General features: G+C 34.6%; 1 protein-coding gene and 1 pseudogene across 2 annotated transcripts in view; both read left to right on the forward strand.

The window, feature by feature from the left end:
* FAF1 (Fas associated factor 1) overlaps nt 1–23,398 on the forward strand; it is a 454,188-nt gene that overhangs the window by 153,273 nt on the left and 277,517 nt on the right. The gene's annotated exons all lie outside the window — the stretch shown is intronic.
* LOC129520441 (polyadenylate-binding protein-interacting protein 1-like) lies at nt 7,752–8,830 on the forward strand (annotated as a pseudogene).

The following is a 23,398-nucleotide window of genomic DNA, read 5'->3' on the forward strand; positions in this document are numbered from 1 at the left end:
GGATTACTTGAACCACCCTTTTCATTGGCTCATGCAGTTGGAGTGAAATCTCTGCTTATTTCAGAAATGGTGATCAGAAATGCTTCTTTATATACGTTAATGTTACACTTTAATTCTATCTGAATTCGGAGGGTAGTCTAGCAAACTGCTTTAAAGCTTTGTTCTAGAAACGTGATAGAATTTCCAGATATCATATTTGTTATTAATATGTTGGCTTTATAATTCATTGTAAAAGCAGACTTGTGCCCACAAATGGCAGAGTAGAAAGTCATCATTCTGATTGAAAACAAATACAATTAAAATAGTTGCAAACATATTGTAAATAAAATGTGATTCAAAAGAAATTATATACAGGTACTGTTTTTGGATAATACACAGCTTCTCCTCCTTCTTCTAATTCTAGTTTTTTATTTGTTCTGGATTATAGTTATTCTGTTATGATGAATTGCATGCCAGAGAATCATGTCATGCATCTTCTCTGTATTCACTGTTAAATTTGTTAATATGCATCATTGTAGAAGTTGTGTGTAGGAATATTTGGGACTTGATGGAAGATTTTTTTCTTCTTTCACTGCATTTGATTGATTAAGTTCTGTTAGTTTTATAACAATATCACTGAATCCTTCCTTTATTTTTATGACCTCAGTTATAGTTCAGGAGCTAATTTCTTTAATGAATTATTAAGATAATTCCTTGAATTTCTATTCTTTGTTTCTATATTCCTCTAGTCTGTATTCTACATATTTGTGCTATAGTGCTGTATCTAGAATATAAATCTTTTACATCTTTCAGTGATTCCTTATTTCTTATATTCTATTTGATTTGGCCTTCCTTATTTTAGTTTTTCTAGAAAACTCATAATCATCTTTTAATGTTCCATATAAATATCTATCCTTTCCACCTTTCCTAACCTCCATGGGCCTAAGTTGATTCATTCGTTTATTTTAAAACATCTTATTCTTTCTTTGTGTTTCGGAATTTCTTTGTGAATGTTAACTTCTCAAACTCACAGACTAGGTCTTATTCTTCTATAAATTCTCCAAGCACAGTGCTTAACACAGAGCAGTATCTGTTGAGAAAATAAATGGATCAATAAATGAGTGTATGTATATATTTGTATGTATATTAAAATATTTATCATAGGAAAATTTAAAAATACACTCAGTAAAGTTTATGTGACCTGCAATATAATTGTTAAATATTTTTTATATATAGACCAAGTTACGGAGTTGGATAAATACTAATTTTTCTGTGTATTTATAAAATGCAAAAAGATGCTAAATAAGATAGTTTTTCATGTTATTATCAGGAAGACTCAACAATGTATAAAGGCAGCCACCAACTTTATATCATAGTGACACCTAGTGGTAATTGTATTGGTCTGTTAATATTTTTAGTATGTTATTTATTTGTTTATTTCTACAGTTTATTTTATTATAAAATCCTTCTAGGTTTTCTTAAATAAATTTGAAGAATTATTTTAAGACCTTGATTCTTCTATAAAATACTATCTAGTGTGATGTAGTATGATCTTGAAGGTAGGAATTATTGTGTCTTTCTATGCCTATAAGATCTAGCACTGGATTTAACCTAACATACAGATATTTGTTCAATAAACTTTGTTGAATCAGTGCTGTCAGCAAAACATAGCCTTATTTTCATTTCTGAAATGGAAAAGAGGAAAATAGGTCTGTCATTAGTTTAACCATTTGCTTCATTTTCTTTTCCATTTTTAATTTACTTTCTTAAAACTGCTTTTATTATATTGGATGACATTTTAGTTTAAATGAATCAGATTGAGTATGGAAAGAGTTAAAGCATTTAGCAAGTCCATTTTGAGCCTAAAAAGTAGTTTAGGTTATATCAAATCAGTTTTTCTTCCTGGAATCTATGAACTTCTTTCCAGTCTTGACTCTAAAACTCAGATTGTGTAATTTCTGGCACATGCCTTTACTTCTCTGTGTTCAGACACCCTTTATGAACAGTAAACACCATATAAGTTAGGGTTTTTTGTTTGTTATTAATGCATGTGAAAAGAGAAAGAATAGCAATCTTGTTTGCCTTATATGTTGTGAGCATGAAAAGAGGATAATTAAGTAATTAAATAATTTCCATCCACAAATTGATGTTTATGGTCTCCATGACAACAATTGTGCACTCCCCAAATTATCTGTAAGATCATTTCAATATCTAAGTAAGCAGCATCTCAAATTGGGCCTTATTGTGCATAGTTTACTTATATTTATGCATTAGAAATGTGCCTTTAACTTAGTTTCACATTTCTAGGTAATATATTTTCAGTAAAAATTTTTTTTTAAATTTTTTTCTTTTTTTTTTAATTTATGATAGTCATACATAGAGAGAGAGAGAGAGGCAGAGACACAGGCAGAGGGAGAAGCAGGCTCCATGCACTGGGAGCCTGACGTGGGACTCGATCCCGGGTCTCCAGGATCGCGCCCTGAGCCAAAGGCAGGCGCCCAACCCCTGCGCCACTCAGGGATCCCAATTTTTTTTTTTTAAATAGAGGAGTATTTTTCTTTTTTCTCATTCTTAAGTCTCTGCTGTTAGCAGTTTGGTATAGAGTGTAAGGTTGCCATTTTATAAAGTCTTTAAGTTTTATTTAAAAATAGTTTTCCCAGGCAGACCCGGTGGCGCAGCGGTTTAGCGCCGTCTGCAGCCTAGGGCGTGATCCTGGAGACCCCGGATCGAGTCCCACATCAGGCTCTCTGCATGGAGCCTGCTTCTTCCTCTGCCTGTGTCTCTGCCTCTCTTTCTCTCTCTGTGTCTCTATGAATAAATAGTCTTTAAAAAAATAAATAAAAATAGTTTTCCCCCTCAACTACTTTTATCATTCATGTCATTTTTTTGTTGTCTTATCTTCAAGTCGAAAGAAGATCAGAAGCATATATTTATGTTTTCTAACATACTGTTTTGTGCCATTTATCTTTCAGTCTTCTCTTCCTTTGATAATTCCCTATTATCTTCCTTCGAAAGTCTCTCAGATGACTTTTTTTCCTTTTTAAAGGAATAAACCACATAGTGATAGCTCTAATAGTAAATAACACTTTACTTTCTCAAAGTCTCCTATTTAGCAATTACTGCTGAAAATTAAGACATAAATCCCAAAAGACTTTTGTGTAATCAGAATAGATAATTTTATTATGGATGTTTGTTGATTACTTTGGGTTTAATATTATGCTAAGTTTTCAGATTATGCATAAAATAAGGGAATCCTCATCCCAGAATACTCCATTGTCTTAAACTTTATTTTATTTATTTATTTTTTATGATAGTCACACTGATTGAGAGAGAGAGAGAGAGAGAGAGAGAGAGAGAGAGGCAGAAGCAGGCTCCATGCTCTGGGAGCCAGACGTGGGATTTGATCCCAGGTCTCCAGGATCGCGCCCTGGGCCAAAGGCAGGCGCCAAACCGCTGCGCCACCCAGGGATCCCCTGTCTTAAACTTTAAAGAGGGAAAAGTAGATGTGGAAAATAAGGGCTTTTATCTATTCGTTCACTCACTCATTTGTTCATTTTTAAATACAGACATACACACATACATATAACCATATTACCTATTGTACATCAGCCAGTCTGCTCACAGTAGTTGGTTCTTATACAACACTTAAAATAATACCGTGAGGCAGTCATTATTATCCCTGTTTCAAAGACAAATAAACTGAAGCTCGGAGAATTCCTAAATCACAAATTCAGTTTTAAACTGAATCTAGAGCTCATGATCTTTCCAATTAAATAATTATTTCTGTTATGAAGTAGGTAGTGGTATAGGGATATTGAAAAGAAAGATTCAGCTTTAACTGGTGTCTTGAGGGTATGGGAAGGGAATAAATAGGATTGTGAGGGTAGTCAGGAAAGATTTCAAAGGGACCAACTTATGAAATATGAACCAAAATATGGTATGTGGACATAGTTGGTGAGTTTATTCTAGGCAAGGAAAGCATAGAAGCAGGAATGATAATGGGGTATCTGGTGGAATAATGAGGTATATTGCAGTCTTGAGCAGGAAGTTGGGGTTACAGTCCAGCTAGTTGAACAGTTCACTTCAGTGGAACCTCTCCTTTTCCACTAGTGACAGATTCATGCTATGCTTCCTTCCCGTGATCCTATCTTAGTTCCTGCCTCTGCCCTTTTATACTCTTTGGCCTACTATTTTCACATTACCTTGAGGTAGCCAAAAACTATATCCCCACTTTATAGTTGTGAGAACTGACAAAAGAAAATAAGTAACTTACTGATTCATGGAGATTAATGATTATGGAGGGATCTGTAAAAATTGTCTAGTACAAGTGGCCACAAATTAAGCATTATTTTCCATGTATTTGTCTTAGGGTCTTCTAGCGCATGCTTAAATACTTTTAGCAATGGAACTTATTAATTTTAAGACGTTACTTCAATTGTCCAGCAACTGTGAAATTTTATAAATAAAAAATTTTATACACCAACCACATACAAAAAAAGAAGTATCAGTTGTATGTTTTTCCTTATTTTGAGTTGCCACCTGTAAGCTCCATTCCTTTGACCTCACTCTTATTTCAGAGACAGATGTTACAAGTTAAATGTATTTTCTCGACAATTCTTCAGCTATTAAAAGACAGTACTGTTTTTTTCTCTCATTTCTTCAGGCTAAACATCTTTAGTTCATTCAACCATTGCATAGAGTTGTATGGAAATTAAAATACATACTGTATGGGAATACCATGTATAAATTATGGTGACTATAGTTAACAATGTTGTATTTATTTTTGCAAGAGAGTAGCTTTTAAAAGTTTTCATCACAAGAAAAATATAACTGAGGTAAGTGATATTAACTAAACTTTATGTTGTGCTACTTATTTTGTAATATACATATATATCAAATCATTATGTTGTACACCTTGAACTAATAATTATATCTTAATAAAACTGAAAAATGCATACTATAGATGCTAGTTGTTCTTAGTCATATTTGCTGGGACATCACTTTCAGATAACTTTTCTATTTTAGAACTGTGATTCATTTTAGAAGGTCATTGCTGCACATACAGTGTGACACTTATATGAGTGCCCACCTTAGGTTGAGAGACCATAGTTGATCTATCCTCTTCCTTGATTGAAGCATGTTACTTTTTAAAAAGATTTTATTTATTTACTTAGAGAACATAAGCAGAGGAGAGGAGGAGCAGGGGGAGAGGCAGATTCCCTGCTGAGTGTGAAGCCCAACATGGGGCTTGATCCCAGAACCTTGAGATCATGACCCGAGCCATAGTCAGATGTTTAACTGACTGAGTTACCCAGGCACCCCAGAGGCGTGCCATTTCCTTTAGTGTAACCTTATATTAGTTTTTGGAACTACTTTTTCATGATGTTTCAGAGTCTTACAGTGAGATGGTGATTGGTATTACTCTATCTCACAAAAAAATAAATATAATCATGTCACTCCTGTGATTGAAAAAAATTTCATGTACCTTATCAACAGGTTAAAAAATAAAAACCAGATGATTATTTCAACAGATATAGAAAACATTTAACAAAATTCAGTGTCCAAAATTCCAAAATTGGAAATAAAAGTAGATTCCTCAACCTGATAAAAAAACATTTATAAAAATTCTACACCTAGAATACTAATGGTAAAAAGATTGAATCATTTCACCCTAAGATTGAGAACAAGCAAGAATGTTCACTCCTACCACTTCTGTTAACATTGTTATTCAAAGCAACATTGTCATTCAAAAATGACAGAATAATCAATGTAGAAAGCCCCCAAGAATCTACAAAAAAGCTACTAGGAATAATTGAATTTAGCAGACTTATAAGATACAAAGTCAGTATACAAAAATCAATGATATTTCTTTACACTGCAATGAACAGTTGGAAACTAAAATTTAAAAAATACTTTTTTACAGTGTCATTTAAAAGACAGGGATAAATTTAGCAATAAAATGCAAACAAGACAAATTTAAAAACTAAGCAGAGTATTATATTAATGAATTGTAAGTCTCAATATTGTTAAAATGTCTCTTTTTCTCACATTACTCTGTAAAATCAGTATAATACTAATAAAAATTCCAATTTTTTAAAAATAAAATATATTGATGGGTTGATTCTAATACTTAAAATAAAATGCAAATGGTATAGAATAGTTAAAATAATTTGAGAAAGAAGAAACTTGGATGTCTCCATACCACATTAAGACTGATTTTAAGACAGTAGCCATGGCAATATCTTTATTTTTTTGCAAAGAAAGATAGACAGGTAGGTCATTGAGACAGTGTAGGGAGTCAAGAAATAGACCCTACATTTACCTGGTTAGCTTTTTACAACTTGCCCAGTTAATTCAACTCTGTGGGGATAGTCTTTTCAACAAATGGACTTCCAAATGCATAATTGGACATCCAAATGAAAAAATACAAAAAACAAAAGTACAAAACAAACAAAAGTAGCAGCAGTAGTGGTAGCAGCTTAACCCTTACACCACATACCAAAATAAACACCAAATAATTCACAAATCTAAGTGTAAGAGATGAAACTGTGGAATTTGTGAAAGAAAACATTTGTGACCTTGGGTTAGGCAAAGATGGTTTGTTTCTTCCCCAAATAAGACACAAAAAGTACAAACTATAAAAGAAAAATTGAAATACTGAACTTTGTCAAAATTTATATATACTGCCCTTTGAAAGACCTTCATATTTTTTTATTTTTTTTTCATATTTTTTTTTAAAAAGATTTTATTATTTGATAGAAAAGAGAGCATGCAAGCACGGGGAGGGACTGAGGGAGAGGCAGAGAATCTCAAGCAGACTGTGCTGATTTTGGAACCTGATGCACACACAGCGCAATCTCACCATCCTAAGATCATGGCCTGAGCTGAAACTGAGAGTTGGACTCTTAACTGACTGAACCACCCAGGCACCCTGGAAGACATTCATTCTTAAGACAATGTAAAGATAAGCAGAAGGCTTGGAGAAAGTATTTGCAAAACACACCCTTTATAAGGGACTTGTATCCAGAATATCTAAAGAATTCTCAAAACTCAATCTTAAGAAAGAATACTCAATAAAAAATGGGCAAGAGATTCTAACAGAAATTTTATCTAAGAAAATATAGGTAGAAAGCGTCATGTGAAAAGGTGTTTAATACCATTAGTTTTTAGCGAAATGCAAACTAAAATCATAATGAGATACAACTAAACACTTGTTAGAATTGCTAAATTTAAAAGACTAAATACCAAGGCCTGGCAAGGATGGAAGGAACTTTCATATATTGCCGTTAGGAAAGCAAAATAGTAGGAACACTTTTGAAGACATTTTGATAGAATCTCATCCACAGTGTCAGTATTTACCTGGGGCCACTCCCTAATACCATGCCCACTGTTTCTGTGCTCCAGCCCCAGAGAAAACCCCAGTGGACTCATGTACCCCTCACGTGGGTGGTCAAGGGTAGAAGCCTAGATGACTCCCTTTTACTCTTAAAAGGAAGAAGTGTACTACTGATTGTTGTACTGTGATTAGGGCCTTGCTGGGTCTCTACCTAAATTAAAAGAAAGTATAGCACAGATAAAAAGAGAGACTTCCAAGTCTGTTAGCCTCGATTTGAATCCTTTTAAATTTTAAGTGTATTTCTTTGAACATCTAACTTTCCTGGACCCTAGCTTCTTTTTGGCAGAATGGAAAAAGCATCTTCCTTTTTCTGGGTTGTCATGTATATGATCTGAAATAATACAATTAAAAAAGCTTTGTAAATCATAAAAAAAAAATTGAACAGTTTGCAGAGACCCTGAATGGCTGGGTTACAACACATGATGCTTTGCAAGAACTTGTAGAACTCATCTATCAACAGGCCACATCTATCCCAAATTTCTCTTACATGGGAGCTCGCCTCTGTAATTACCTGTCCCATCATCTGACAATTAGCCCACAGAGTGGCAACTTTCACCAGTTGCTGCTTCAAAGATGTTGAACTGAATATGAAGTTAAAGATCAAGCTGCAAAAGGGGACGAAGTGACTCGGAAACGATTCCACGTGTTTGTCCTCTTCCTGGGAGAACTTTACCTTAACCTGGAGATCAAGGGAACAATTGGACAGGTTACAAGAGCAGATATTCTTCAGGTTGGTCTTCGGGAGTTGCTGAATGCCCTCTTTTCTAATCCTATGGATGACAACTTAATTTGTGCGGTAAAATTACTGAAGTTGACAGGGTCAGTTTTGGAAGATGCCTGGAAGGAAAAAGGAAAGAATGATATAGAAGAAATTATTCAGAGAATTGAAAATGTCCTAGATGCAAATTGCAGCAGAGATGTGAAAACAGATGCTCTTGAAGCTTGTAGAACTCCGGTCAAGTAACTGGGGTAGAGTCCATGCAACTTCAACATACAGAGAAGCAACACCGGAAAATGATCCTATTTTATGAATGAACCAACATTTTATACCTCTGATGGTGTTCCTTTCACCACGGCTGATCCAGATTACCAAGAGAAATATCAAGAGTTACTTGAAAGAGAAGACTTTTTTCCAGATTATGAAGAAAATGGGACAGATTTATCAGGGGCTGGTGGTCCATACTTGGATGATATTGATGATGAGATGGACCCAGAGATATAAGAAGCTTATGAAATGTTTTGTTTGGAATCAGAGTGTAAGCGAAAACAGTATAGCTAAATTTCAACGTATCAGTTTTATAAAGCAGTTTAGGTTATGGTGATTTAGCAGAACACAGGAAAACAGGAAAATGTCACACTTATACCAAATTAAGGATGTTGAGTTATGTTACTAATGTATGCAACTTTAATTTTGTTTAACACTATCTGCCAAAATAAACTTTATTCCCTATAACTTAAAAATATGTACTTGGGGTGCACAGCGGGTGTGGCTGGGCATGTGGGGTGTTAGGGCCCTGCAAACCCGAGGCTTCAGCTCCGAATGGTCAGAGGACCCAGGCTCCGCAGGCTCGATCCGGGAGGCAGGTGGGGCCTTCGGAAAGAAAGAGCAAGCTGAAGAGGAACGATACTTCCGAGCACGCACTAGAGAACAACTGGCAGCCTTGAAGAAACACCATGAAGATGTGATCAGTCATCATATAAAGGAGATTGAGTGTCTGCAGAAAGAAATTGAGCAGCACAAGAAGAAAATAAAAAATCTAAAATCTGATGATGATTAAATGCACACAGTTCCCATAGAATGGCTACATATCATCACCCACTTCTATGGAAACATAGTTCTGGTTTTATTATCTGTCTCTGTGCTGCCAACAGATTATAATAAATTGTCGTCAGTGAAAAAAAAAAGTAACATGTACTTACCATGTTTTCCATTATCAACATAGACTGTTTATGCTTTTATTCACTATTTCTTGTCTTCTCTTTTAATATCCTCTAATAGATTTTATCTTCTCTGTTTCCCATTCAGTTCTTTACTAGATTTTCTTAAAATCTGTAACAAGTTCCCTGTGCCACTCAATATACACGATTAAAATCTGGCACTTAAGATAAAGCCTTTCAATAGATATTAGTTGCTTAGTTCACCCTTTGTTTATTGAGTCCTGAGATAAAATTGTTTCTCTCTGTTTATAAATACTTCATTTCCAGTTACAGTAAAAAATTTATGAAACACAAAAATATGAAAAGTAAAAATTGTCAATAATTCTGTTTAACTGCAGTTAACATTTTGTTGCTTTTATTTCCAGTTTCATTCTATGTCTATTGTATAAATTTATATTTTATAAAATTGATGCTTCATAATCAACTTTTTTTTTACTTGTGGTATTATGTCATGATCATTTTCCATACTTTAAAATACTCCTGAAGTACAATTTTTAAAGCCTGAACAATGATATATTGGTTGGGTCACTTTTTTTCTGCTATTTGAGTTCCCTCCCATTCCTGATCTTTCACTATAATATGTTTCAGTGAATTTTGTTGAACCTCTGTGATTATTTTTCTTAATATAGATGTCTAGAGGTGCAATTCTACCTGAGAGGGCACAACCATTTCCATGTTTTAGGCATATTCCACCAAATTATTCATTAGAGATGTCTTATGGTTTATACTCTTGACAACAGTTTGTGATATTGAAACAAAACTCAGAGGCCTAAACCTAAAGAGCTCAAACTCTAAAACTCTTGTAACAAAAAGCTTCATGACTTTGGGTTTGGCAATGATTTCTTATATGTGATACCAAAAACACGGAAACAAAAGGAGTAAGTGAACTGGACTTCATGAAAATTAAAAACGTGTGTGAATCAAGGATTATATCTACAGAATGAAAGGGCAACCTACAAAATGGTAGAAAATACTTCCAAATCATATATCTGATAAGGGATTAGTATCTGGAATATATAAAGAACTACAGCTCACCAACAATAAAATCCACAAACAATCCAATTAAAATTGTTCCCACCACAAAAAAAGAATTGTGAGCTGATAGAGTTGTTACAATGATAATCAAATTGCAGTATACAGATGTGTCAAATCATACATGTACACCTTAAACTTACATGATGTTATAGGTCAATTATATCTCAATAAAAAATAATTTAAAAAAATAGGCAAAGACTCCACCCCAAAATTGCTAGAATTGATACAGGAATTAAACAAAGTGGCAAGATACAAAATCAGTGTACAGAAGTCAGTTGTATTTCTGTACACTAACAATGAGGCAGAAGAAAGAGAAATCAAGGAATTGATCTGATTTACAATTGTGCCAAAACCCATAAGATACCTAGGAATAAACCTAACCAGAGAGGTAAAAGGATCTATGCTCTGAAAACTGTAGAACACTTATAAAATAAATCAAGGAAGACAGAAATGGAAAAACAGTTCATACTCATGGATTGGAAAAACAAATATTTTTTGTTAAAATGTCTATGCTACTCAAAGCAAACGACACATTCAGTGCAATCCTTATCAAAACACCATAGACATTTTTTATAGAGCTGGAACAAACAATCCTTAAATTTGTATGGAGTCAGAAAAAGAAAAAGACCTCAATTAGCCAAAGGAATGTTGAAAAAGAAAACCAGAACTGGAGGCATCACAATTTCAGACTTGAAGGTGTATTACAAAGCTGTGATCATCAAGATAGTACGGGACTGGCACAAAAATAGACGCACGGGTCAGTGGAACAGATAGAGAACCCAGAAATGGACACTTATTAACTCTATGGTCAACTAATCTTCAACAGAGGAAAGAATGTCAAATGGAAAAAAGTCTCCTCAACAAATGGTGTTGGGGAAACTGGACAGCAACATGCAAAAGAATGAAACTGGGCCACTTTATTACTTCATATGCAAGAATAAACTCAAAATGGATGAAAGACCGAAATGTGAGAAAACCATCAAAATCCTAGAGAAGAATGCTGGTAGCAAATCTCTTTGACATTGGCTGCAGCAGCTTTTCTTTTTTCTAGACACACCTCCAAAGGCAAGAGAAACAAAATAAAAAATGAACTATTGGGGCCTCATCAAGATAAAAAGCTTTTGCATGGCAAAGGAAACAGTCAACAAAACTAAAAGGCAACCTATGGAATGGGAGAAGATATGTGCAAATGTCTTATCAGGTAAAAGGCTAGTATCCAAAATCTATGAAGAATTTTTCAGACTCAACACCCAAGAAAAACAGATCCAGTCAAGAAATGGGCAGAAGACGTAAATAGGCATTTCTCGAAAGAAGACATTGAAATGGCCAGCTGGCCAATGCTCAGCATCACTGGGCATCAGGGAAATACAAATCAAAACCACAGTGAGATACCGCCTCACGCCTGTCCGAATAGCCAAAATGAACAACTTAGGAAACAACAGATGTTAGGATGTGGAGAAAGGGAACCTTCTTACACTGTTGATGGGAATTCAAACTGGTGCAGCCCTCTGGAAAACAGTATGAAGGTTTCTCAAAAAGTTTTAAATAGAGCTACTCTATGACCTAGTGATTACATTATTAGGTATTTGTCTAAAGGTTACAAATACAGAGATTCAGGGGGCACATGCAACCCAGTGTTTATAGCAGTAGTTTCCACAATAGCCAAAATATGGAAAGAGCCCAGATGTCCATTGATAGATGAATGGATAAAGAAGGTGTGTGTGTGTGTGTGTGTGTGTGTGTGTGTGTATACAATTGTATATATATAATGGAATATTACTCAGCCATCAAAAAGAATGAAATCTCACCATTTGCAACGATATGGATGGAACTAGAGGATAGAGGATATCTACAAAGGATATTTTGGAAAGCTTCAAAATAGCTTCAAAATAGCTTCAAAAAGCTTTAGAGTTAGAGGATATTATGCTAAATGAAGTAAGTCAGAGAAAGACAAATACCATTATGCATTCACTCATGTGAAACTTAAGACAAAGCAGATGAACATAAGGAAAGGGAAGGCAAAATAAAATAATATGAAAACAGAGAGGGAGACAAACCATAAGACTCTTAACTCTAGGAAACAAACAGAGGGTTGCTGGAGGGAAGGTAGATGGGGGGATGGGACAATTGGGTAATGGGCATTAAGGAGAGCACTTGAAGTAATGAGCATTGGGTGTTGTATGCAACTGATGAACCACTGGATTCTACCCCTGAAACTAATAATGCAGTATATGTTAATTAAATTGAATTTAAATAAAACATTTAATAAAAATTAAGTTAGGAATAAATAAAAATGAAAACAGAAAGAAATGGGCAAAGGACTTGTAGAGATTTCTCCCAAGAAGATATACAGATGACCAGCAAGCACATGAAAATAGGTTGAACATCGTGAATCATTAGGGAAATGCAAATCAAAATCAAAACGAGATACCACTTCACACCTATCAGGATTACTATTATCAAAACAGTAGGGAAAAACAAGAGTTGGTAAGGACATGGAGAATTTGGAACCCTTGTTCATTGCTGGTAGGAGTATAAAATGATGAAGCCTCTGAGGAAACGGTATGGCGACTCCTTGAAAAATTAAACATGGATTTACAATATAATATATTAATCCCACTTCTGAGTATATACCCAAAAGAAATAAAACCAGGGACATTTACAGAAGAACACAAGAAGTAGAAGCATCCTAGGATGCTTGGGTGGTTTAGTCAGTTAGGCATCTGACTCTTGACTTTGCTCAGGTCATGATCGTGAGATTAAGCCCTTTGTTGGGCTCTGTGCTCAATGGGGAATCTGAGATTCTCTCCCTCTGCCCCTTCCCCTCACACAATGTACTTGCTCTCTCTCACACTCCCTCTCAAATATTAAAAAAAAATAATAAAGAGCAAAAACATCCCAAGGGACCATTGGTTGATAAATGGATAGACAAAATGTGATATATACGTGCAATAAGATATTCAGCCTTAAAAATGAATGAAATTTTGCAGTATTCTACAACATGGATGACAATTGAAGACATGCTAAATGAAATAAGCCAAACACGAAAGGACAAATATGTATTATTCCACTTATAGGAAGTACTGATAATAGTCAAATTCTAACAAGTAGAATAGTGGTTACCGGCGGTGGGGTGGGGTTGGAATGGGGAGTTATTGTTTAAAGGGTACAGAGTTACAGTTTGGGGTGATGGGGTATGTTCTGGACATGGATAGTGGTGAAAAGAAAAAAAAGAGCTTTGCTAGTTTGGAAATAAATGATATCTTTTGATTTCAATTCACCGTTCTTTCACTATTAATGAGTTAATAATTCACCAGGTTTATTGGCTCTTTTATATGTTAGTTTATATGTTTCTATGGACTTAAGAATTTTTATTTTTAAGACCATAAATGAGATTATCATTTCATTATCTGTTTTGTAGATCTTTTCCCAATTTACATTTTTATTTTGTGCTTTTGGAGAGAAGGAAGTTTTTTATTTTGATGTTATTGAACTTCTTTGTAGCTTTTCCTTTTATGTTTGTAATTAGGGATCCCTTTCCATTATGATTTATTCAGCTTTTGGATTCTTCAGAGTGCTAAACTTAATGCCTTACACTTAATAGAAACAACATGGATATGAGGTTTTAGATCTGGAAGCCCTTAGAGGCCATTTAGCTTAGCTGCTTTTTATTTTACAGATACGAAAACTTAAAACTCAGGAGGCTGCTCTGCTGTGGTCCCATAGTAGTTAGTAGACCCCACAATAGACGGTGAATGTCTTTTGATGTTCAGTCCAGTCTGTTTTCCACTAAACCTAAAACAATTTTCTTGTATGAATGGCAAACACAGAGTGTCTTTATGCAGGCAAAGGCTCTATAGTACAAGAAGCAGAGAGGTAAATAGCAAATAGTCACATGAAAATTACTTGATAATCCTTATTGACCAGTATGCTTCATAGATGACTAGAAATTTTGCTCCCTAAAAACTTATTTTATTTTTTAAAAAGATTTTATTTATTTATTCATGAGAGACACACAGAGAGAGGCAGAGACATAGACAGAAGGAGAAGCAGGCTCCCTGCAGGGAGCCTGACATGGGACTTGATCCCAGGACCCTGGGGTCACACCCTGAGCCAAAGGCAGACAGTCAACCACTGAGCTCCCCAGGTGTCCCAGAAACTTATTTTAAATACATCTCTTTCTTATTAATTATAACCTTTAGGTTTCTTTCAACATTCAGGGAACATTGGTGTTTGCAGGAAAATAAGGACTTATGCCTTTTAATCTCACAGACACAACATTAGCTTTTAGAGTAGTCTGATAGAGTGTTTATATGCATTATTAGGTGTAATTTCAAGTTTTTGTAGGACACAGTGACACAGTATAAGTAACCTCATAAAGATGAGCAGCATTTTCTAGAATCCTTTTGTCTCAGAACCCCTAAATATCCACGTCTATTATTATTTTGATAATTATATTTGTTATATTAATGATATTTTTGTTCAGATTTATATGTTTGAGCAGCAAGTTATGCAGGAACTGCATCTTTGAATCTGTGAGGACAGAATGTGGAATAGAGGGAGAAGCAATGGAGCATTGCCTTGTAGTCTTTGCCATTAAAGTCCTACTTGTTCTTGGGGAAGTAATATTTCAAAGCAGTTTTTTTTATTTTTATTTTTTTTAAGATTTTATTTATTTATGAGAGAGAGAAGCAGAGACACAGGCAGGGCGAGAAGCAAGCTCCATGCAGGGAGCCTGACGTGGGACTTGATCCTGGGTCTCCAGGATCATGACCTGGGCCAAAGGTGGCACTAAACCACTGAGCCACCCGGTCTACCCATAGAGCAGTTTTAAACAGCCTCTGAGATGGGTTCTTTCTAGTCTTAAAAGTCTAATGTGGTTCTTCTTCTGATACAGAATCTTAATCTGATTTTCCTCAAAATAATAGCTTTCATAGTTCAAGTGAATATTTGTAGGCATTATAGCTTAAAATGTTTGAAATAAGTGATTGGAATTACTAAAATATTTCTGACTTACAAAAATACCAATGAAATAAAGGGGGAAGATATTAAGTTTTGAGGATTGTGCTTGGGAAAAATGTGATTTATTATTAGACATTTTGTTTCTTTTGGGTGATGGGTTTGATTTCCTTATTGTGTCTACTGAAACAGGCTAATCATTTTTCCTTTGGGGGCAGTTTTAACTTTTTGGCGCCACCTTGTGTTGTCATTTTTCAACTTAAAAAAATGGCAACAGGTGGCATTACAAGTGTCATTAATATGAAATGTATTCATAGCTTTTTAAAAAATTAATGTGGAATTTGAGGCCCAGAGAAGGCCTATAATTTACTTTAATAATAGTTACTTAGTGATCAAACTGGGATAATGCTTTTTATCCTAGTGATCATAGCATTGCAAAAATATGCTGTATTCTACTTGGATATTGTTAATACAGTCCCAGTATCCAATTTTCACTACACATTTTCCTCTGTAAGAGGAAATAATCGGAATGTATTAACAACCATGTTTTAATTTGCTTTGTATTGATATAATCGGCTTTTTCTTCCTCCCATATTTAGTTGCCTTTACAAATTATAAGGTTTAAAACTACATATTCCTTCCAAATAAATGACCTTGAAAGAAAGTAAATTCTGTAGACAGTATATTTGTTAAAACTTTGGAATCTGAAGGAAGATAAAAACAACTATATAAAATATCTGTTTGTTAGGTATTTAAATGGCAAATAAAGTGTTTATAAATCTATTTATAGTTTATTATAGTGCAACAGACTAAATGACCTCTTGCCAATTATTTCTCTGTTGACCAGACCAGAATCTGTTTAGACTGATTGCTGACTAATGTTTGAGGTAGTCTTTTTTTTCCTTTTCTTTTCTTTTCTTTTCTTTTCTTTTCTTTTCTTTCCTTTTTTTTTTTTTTTTTTTTAGCTTTCTTTTCACAGAACTGGAAAACTAGAGAAATGTTGCTGTTAAAACAAAAAAAGCAAAATGCAGTGCCTAGGTGGCTCAGTCAGTTGAGTGTTTGACTCTTGATTTTGGTTCAGGTCATGATCTTATTCTTAGGTTCCTGGGATTGAGCTCTGCATTAGGCTCTGTGCTCAGCAGGGAGCCTGCTTGAGAATCTCTCCCCCTTCTACTGACCTTCCCCCCACTCTCATGTTGTGTGTATGTGTCACTCTCTCAAATAAATAAATCTTTTTAAAAAAGAAAATGGGATGCCTTGGGTGGCTCAGCGGTTGGGTGGCTCAGCAGTTGAGTGGCTGCCTTCGGCTCAGGGTGTGATCCCAGAGTCCTGGGATCGAGTCCCCACATCTGGCTCCCTGCAAGGAGTCTGCTTCTCCCTCTGTCTATGTCTCTCCCTCTCTTCCATGAATAAATAAATCAAATCTTTAAAAAAACTAAAGATAATTGTACTTGTAGCAGTATTTGTAAAATCCTTATTGATGTATAGAACAAATTGTTAGATGAAATAATTTATGGTTCATGTTAATATAAAACCACATGAATACAAATCATCATAATTTCCAATGTAAAGGTAAGCACTAATTTGTAAAACAGAATTAATATGCCTAATAGTAGCTAAATATGCTTTCATGAGTTACACCTCTGATTGGTTAGTTTTTTTTTTTTTCTGATTGGTTAGTTTTTATGAAACTTTTTTCAAACCTACGAAAACATTGGGATTTTTGTTGGCAGTAACTTTGAGAAATAAAAATTATAAGAATTTCTATTTCTGCCCCTGGAGGAATAACTGGTGTGGTGCCTACTGAAAGTACCCATAACACTGGACAAAATATATGAAACCACTATCTTTAGGTATTGGACAACAGACAATGTAATAGGGCTATGATCCTTGCATAATGGGAAATAAATAGGTCAGCTCAATAGTTTCCTCTGATTTCTGCCTAAAGGAAATTTCTAGACCATTGTTTACAGAAAGGGAACTCAAGCAGTACCTAACAGTCTTGTTGAGATGGGGAAAAAAAAAAAAGCTCAGAGATCCATTATGCTGAGATGACTGGAGTCTTCTGGGCAGAATATTTTTTTTTTTAAAATTTTTTTTTTTATTATTTATTTATGATAGTCACAGAGAGAGAGAGAGAGGCAGAGACACAGGCAGAGGGAGAAGCAGGCTCCATGCACCGGGAGCCTGATGTGGGACTCGATCCCGGGTCTCCAGGATCGCGCCCTGGGCCAAAGGCAAGCGCCAAACCGCTGCGCCACCCAGGGATCCCATGGGCAGAATATTAGAGAGAAGAGAGCTGCAGGAGTAAAACTCCAGAAGTCTGGATTGTGCTTCCCTCAAATCTTCAGCTGAATAGTAATCTGCACTAAATTGAACAATTCCTTGAGCTCACGGGTAAGGTTAGGAGACTATTAATTTCCTTCCAGCCAGAGGAGACACTGTTAAACATATAGGACAGTTAGTAGAGGCTCCAGAGGAATATTTTCTGTGTTAGTAATTAAAACTGAGAAATTTTAAAAATATTCAATAATTAGTCAATGTCTACTTATTATAGAAGACAGCTTGATTCTTAGATCTGCTACTTTATTCATTCTGTTGCAATATTTCTATTGGAGTATGTGAAGAAAATGGTGTCACCGATGTATAATAAGAGAAAAGAAGTATCATAATAGCCTTTTCAGATAATATTCTTAGCTTTACTTGATATTCTTATTTGCTACTACAACCAAAACCTCGGGAGTGATAATTTCTTAAAGGTTAGTGGCAATGTAAAATCTGAAACCACATCAGCAGAATTTTGGTATTGTTGTATTAAAATTCACTGGAATATTCAGTTTAGTGTATGATTTTCTAAAATCTATGAAATAGTCATTTGGAAAATATTGGTTCACTTAGACCAACCAAGTATTAGTAGATGGCATTATATCAGTAAATCACATTTGTTAATATCACTGATCTCACAGAAAAGTATTTTAAGTATGGGGAAGTTGTAGAGCTCATAATGATACATACAAATTTTTAAAAAATTTGCAATTTAGTTTGAAGGCTCAAATTTTGTCATTGACAAAAAATTGTCATTTGTTTTCCTTGAATTGATGGGCTTACTTTTTTCCTTTTTAAGAAAATGTCAAGTCTGAATAACATGGCATGATGTCATTTGCTTAAGTAAAAATGGTGTTCTGTGAAAAAAGTTTGCTTCACACTGTAAACAGAAAAACGATTTACTTCAGTATGTAGCAGAAATGCCTTACGAGTACTTCCAATTTCATCATACATAATATTAAAAGCGCCAAGATTTAATAAAAATATTTTTTGTTATTTCATGGCTTTTTTTAAATGCAAGTATTTTGTGGTTAAGGATACAATACAGTGAATACAATGTCTACTAGTTCAGCTTAGTATCACTACTTTTAATTTTTTATTATTTATTTATTTTGAGAGAGAGCAAGAGCAGGGAGCAATGGCAGAGGAAGAGAGTTGTTAAGCAGACAGTGGGCGGAACATGGAGCCTCATAGGGCTCAATCTCATGACCCTAAGATCACAACCTGAACCAAAACCAAGAGTTGGATGTTTAACTGACTGTGCCCCTGGGTGTCCCTACTTTTTTTTTTTTTTTAAGATTTTATTTATTTAGAGATCATGCAAGTGAAGGAAGGAGCAGAGGGAGAAGGAGAAAGAAAATCTCAAGCAGACTCTGCACTGCGTGAGGAGCCTGACATGGGTCTTGAACTCATGACCCTGAAACCATGACCTGAGGCAAAATCCAGTGTCAGACACTTAACCAACTAAGTCACCCCGGTGCTCCTTAGCATTACTACTTTGATTTGTGGTAAAGTACCAGCAGTTTTACTTAGCATTACTTCTGTACAATCAGTCTCAAGAAATCCCTGGAGTCTGTGAACTATACTTTTGAGAATTGCTGCTTTAGATCCACCCTAAAAAGTGTTGTAAAGGAGTCTAAAAAGGATCAATCTGATATGTGTAAAAATTGAAGGCCTGTCAGAATAAACTTCTACGCTCTTCAAAGGCAAACCACTAAATATAGACACTCATTGATGTAATTTTCTTTTATTTATTTATTTATTTATTTATTTATTTATTTATTTTTTAATTTTTATTATTGATAGTCACACACACACACACACACACACACACACACACACACACACAGAGAGAGAGAGAGGCAGAGACACAGGCAGAGGGAGAAACAGGCTCCATGCACCGGGAGCCCGACGTGGGACTTGATCCCGGGTCTCCAGGATCGCGCTCTGGGCCAAAGGCAGGCGCTAAACTGCTGTGCCACCCAGGGATCCCGATGTAATTTTCATGATGAATGATATTTAGTCAAAAACTAGTAGACATGAGAAGTAGCCAAATGTAACCCATAACCTGAAGAAAAATTTGAAAATAAAAGTACATCAATGGTAAAAATAATAGAAATAGGAGATGAAGATTTAAAAGCAATTTTATAACTATTCTTAAGAGTTTAAAGGAAATCTAGAATGCAATGAGGAAAGAAATGAAAAATACTGAAAATTGTTCAAATGGAGATCCCAGAGTTAAAATATAACATCTGCAAAAAAAGAAAATTTACCTAAAAGGAGTTGAGAGGTTAGATACTGGTGAAGAAAAGATCAGTGAACTTGAAGACATAGCAATAAAAAATTGCAAAGTGAAGTACACACAGCAAAAAAATATTTTCTATTTGTGTTTTTGTTGTGTGTAGGAGTAGGGGTGGGTGTGGAATGTTGTGTGAGTGACTCTTGGGGTACGTAGAGAGTAGTCTAATGTATGTGTGGTTAAAGTTCCTAAACTAGAGGGACTAGTTAGAAAGGGGGAAATTTAAGAGAAATAACAGAAAAATACCCAAATTTCATGAAAAATGTATACTCACAAATATAAGCAGCTTGTGACTCCATGACGAGTAACTCAAAGGAAACCGTATCAAGGCATATCATAATAAAATTGCTAAAAATGAGTAGTACAAAAATTTTTAAAGTAGAGGTGAGAAAACAGACACATTGCACAATGGAAAACACTTAAAAATAATGACTGTAGACTTCTTATCAGCAGTGCAAGCCCAGAGGTAATCAGTGATAGTTTTAAGTGCTAAAGAAATAAAACATTAATGCTATATCCAACAAAAGTATCTTTCAGAAATGAAGACTTAAATAATTTTTCCTTCAAAAGTTACAAGAAATGTTAGAGGAAGTTCCTTAGGTTGAAAAAAAAATAACAGGTGGAAAATTAGATGAACACAAATAAATGAAGAACACCAGACATTGTAAATATTTGGGTACATATGAAACTTTTTTTTAATTTTTAATTTTTAAAAAAGATTGACATTTGAAAAGTGAAAGTAATTGCAGTATATTGGGTTTATGATTTAGATAGAAGTAAATGTATGAAAACAATACCACAAAGAACAGGAAAGGAGAATATGAGTATACTTTTGTAAGACAAGTCCTATATTATTTGAAAGCAGACTGTGTGAAGTTAAAAATTCATATTGGGGCACTTGGGTGACTCGGTTAAGCGTCTGACTCTTGATCTCAGAGTCATGAGTTCAAACCCTGTGTTGGGCTCCCCACTGGGCGTGGAGTGTACTTAAAAAATAAATAAAAATTCAAATTGTAAACCCAAGAGTAATCACTGAAAACATTGAAATGCAGATTATAGTTATTAAGGGCTAAAATGAAATGGAATACCTAAAAATAATAAATTCAAATGAAGGTAGAAAGCGACCATGAAAAATAAGATAGGATGAATAGAAAACAATAGGACCATAGCTATAATTAATATAAATATCTCATGTTTTTTGTTTTTTGTTTTTTTTTTTTAGATTTTATTCACTTATTTTAGAGAGAGTATGCACATGTGCATGCACATCTGGGGAGAGGCAGAATCTTCGGGAAAGGAAGAGGGAAAGACTCCCAAGCAGACTCTGTACCAAGATAGGAGCCCAACACAGCTCAGTCTCTTGACCCAGAGGTCATGACCAAGAGCAGAAGCCAAGAGTTGAATGCTCAACCAACTGATCCACCCTGGCACCCCTATCTCACATTCTTATTAGGAGGTAGAGATTGTGAGACTGGATAAAAAAGGAAAACCAAATATATATGCACAAGAAACTCAGTTTAAATATAAAGTATAATATTAAAATATATATAGGAAAATACTAACCAGGGTATGAAATGTTAGTAACATGTTATTGTATTACAATATTAAATGAGGTAGACTAGACAATGAATATCATTAAGTCCAAATGGAGACATTTTGTGATGAAGATGGCAACTCATCACAGTCATCGAAAAGACATAGTATCATAAATGTGTATAGGTCTAATAACAGTTTGAAAGTATATGAAACAAAAACTAATAGAACTGAAATGAGAAATGGAAAAATCCACAGTGATGTAAATGGAGATTATAGCACTCCTTTCTCATAGTAAATGTTCAGAACAATAGCAAATATGAACAACATATCAACAACCAATTTGACCTATTTGAAGTATGTAGACTACTCATAATCACAGCAAAATACATATTCTTTTCATGGGCGGTTGGTGCATTCATTAAGGCGAAAAATATACTCAGCCAGTTAAAAAATCATGTGTGGTATGTTCTCTGACAATAGTGGAATTAACAGAAATCAAGAGTCTGGAAAATCCTGATATATTTGGAAATTAAACAACATATTTCTAAATAAACCATAGGTCAAAGAAGGAATCACAAAAGAAATCAAAATATTTTGAACTAAATTAAAATGGAAACATGGCATACCAACATTTGATGCTGACAGAGTGGTATTGAGAGGGACATTTATGGTTCAAATTCTTAATTATAAAAGAAGAAAGTTTTAAAAGCAATGATCAACACTTCCACTAAGAATTGGGAAAAGTATCCCCTCCCCTCCTTCCACTTATATTTACAGGATTTACTGTTACTCCTAAAATAGCTAAATAAACCACCAAAAATGCTTAGAATACTATTAGGAATAGTATCTGTGCTTACAAACTAGATAGGAAAACCTCATAATTCATGAAGCTTGGATAGAGTATGCAAGGCTTTTTTGCCTTGGTAATGGGGAATAATTAGCTTTAGATTCATTGCTACTTGGATGATACTCACTGACCTCTTAATAGCAAGACCCAAGCACAATGAACTTTTCAAGTAACTTACCTGCATCTTAGAACAAAACCAAAGTATATTTATAGGAATAAAAAAACATTTAGTACTCATCAGTGTAAAATTTGTAGTGTCTGGCGTCTGATAAAAATTGCCAGGCATTCAAAGATGCAGAAAAACTTAGCCCATAATGAAGAGAGAAATCAAAAAACAAAATTGACATAAATTTTGGAATTAGCAAGTAAAGGGATGCCTGGGTGGCTCAGCGGTTGAACATCTGCCTTTGGCTCAGGGCATGGTCCCAGGTCTAGGGATCAAGTCCCACATCAGGCTCCCCACAAGGAGCCTGCTTCTCCCTCTATGTCTCTGCTTCTCTGTCTCTCTCATGAATAAATAAAAATCTTCAAAAAAAAAAGGTATTAGCAAGTAAGGACATTAAAATAGTTTTTATAACTCTCATACTTATATTTAAAAGAGAAAAGGGTAAAAAATGTGAGCAGGCCTGTGGTTGCCTTGGTGGCAGAGTTCAATAAACTGGGGTTTAATGCAAGATGGTATATGAGAATGATGATGTGAAAGAGGCCATAAGAAGGCTTCTTGAGAACCTTTATAACAGGATGTTTCGCATTAAGAGAGCACTGGCCCTGACTTTGAGGCAGCAGATATTGCCTACAGAGCAGAGGACAAAATATGAAGAGGATAAATTATTCCTTGAACCATATCTGAAGGAAGTTATTTGGTAAGGAGAAGAATGGGAAAAGAAATAATCATGGATTTGAAATATGTGGTTGCAGCTGTCCTACAAATATTTTTAAGAAGTTGGGTAAACATGAAACATGCAATTTAGAGCAATTTGAGCTGCAAATGTGTTACTTTAAACAAATGTATATTGTAATTATAAAAATAAAAAAGAGGAAAGGTTTAAAATTATAAGTCATTGAAATTAATGTTAAATGTTAA

Source organism: Nyctereutes procyonoides, unplaced genomic scaffold (genome assembly GCF_905146905.1).
Source record: "Nyctereutes procyonoides isolate TBG_1078 unplaced genomic scaffold, NYPRO_anot_genome, whole genome shotgun sequence".
Taxonomy (NCBI): domain Eukaryota; kingdom Metazoa; phylum Chordata; class Mammalia; order Carnivora; family Canidae; genus Nyctereutes; species Nyctereutes procyonoides.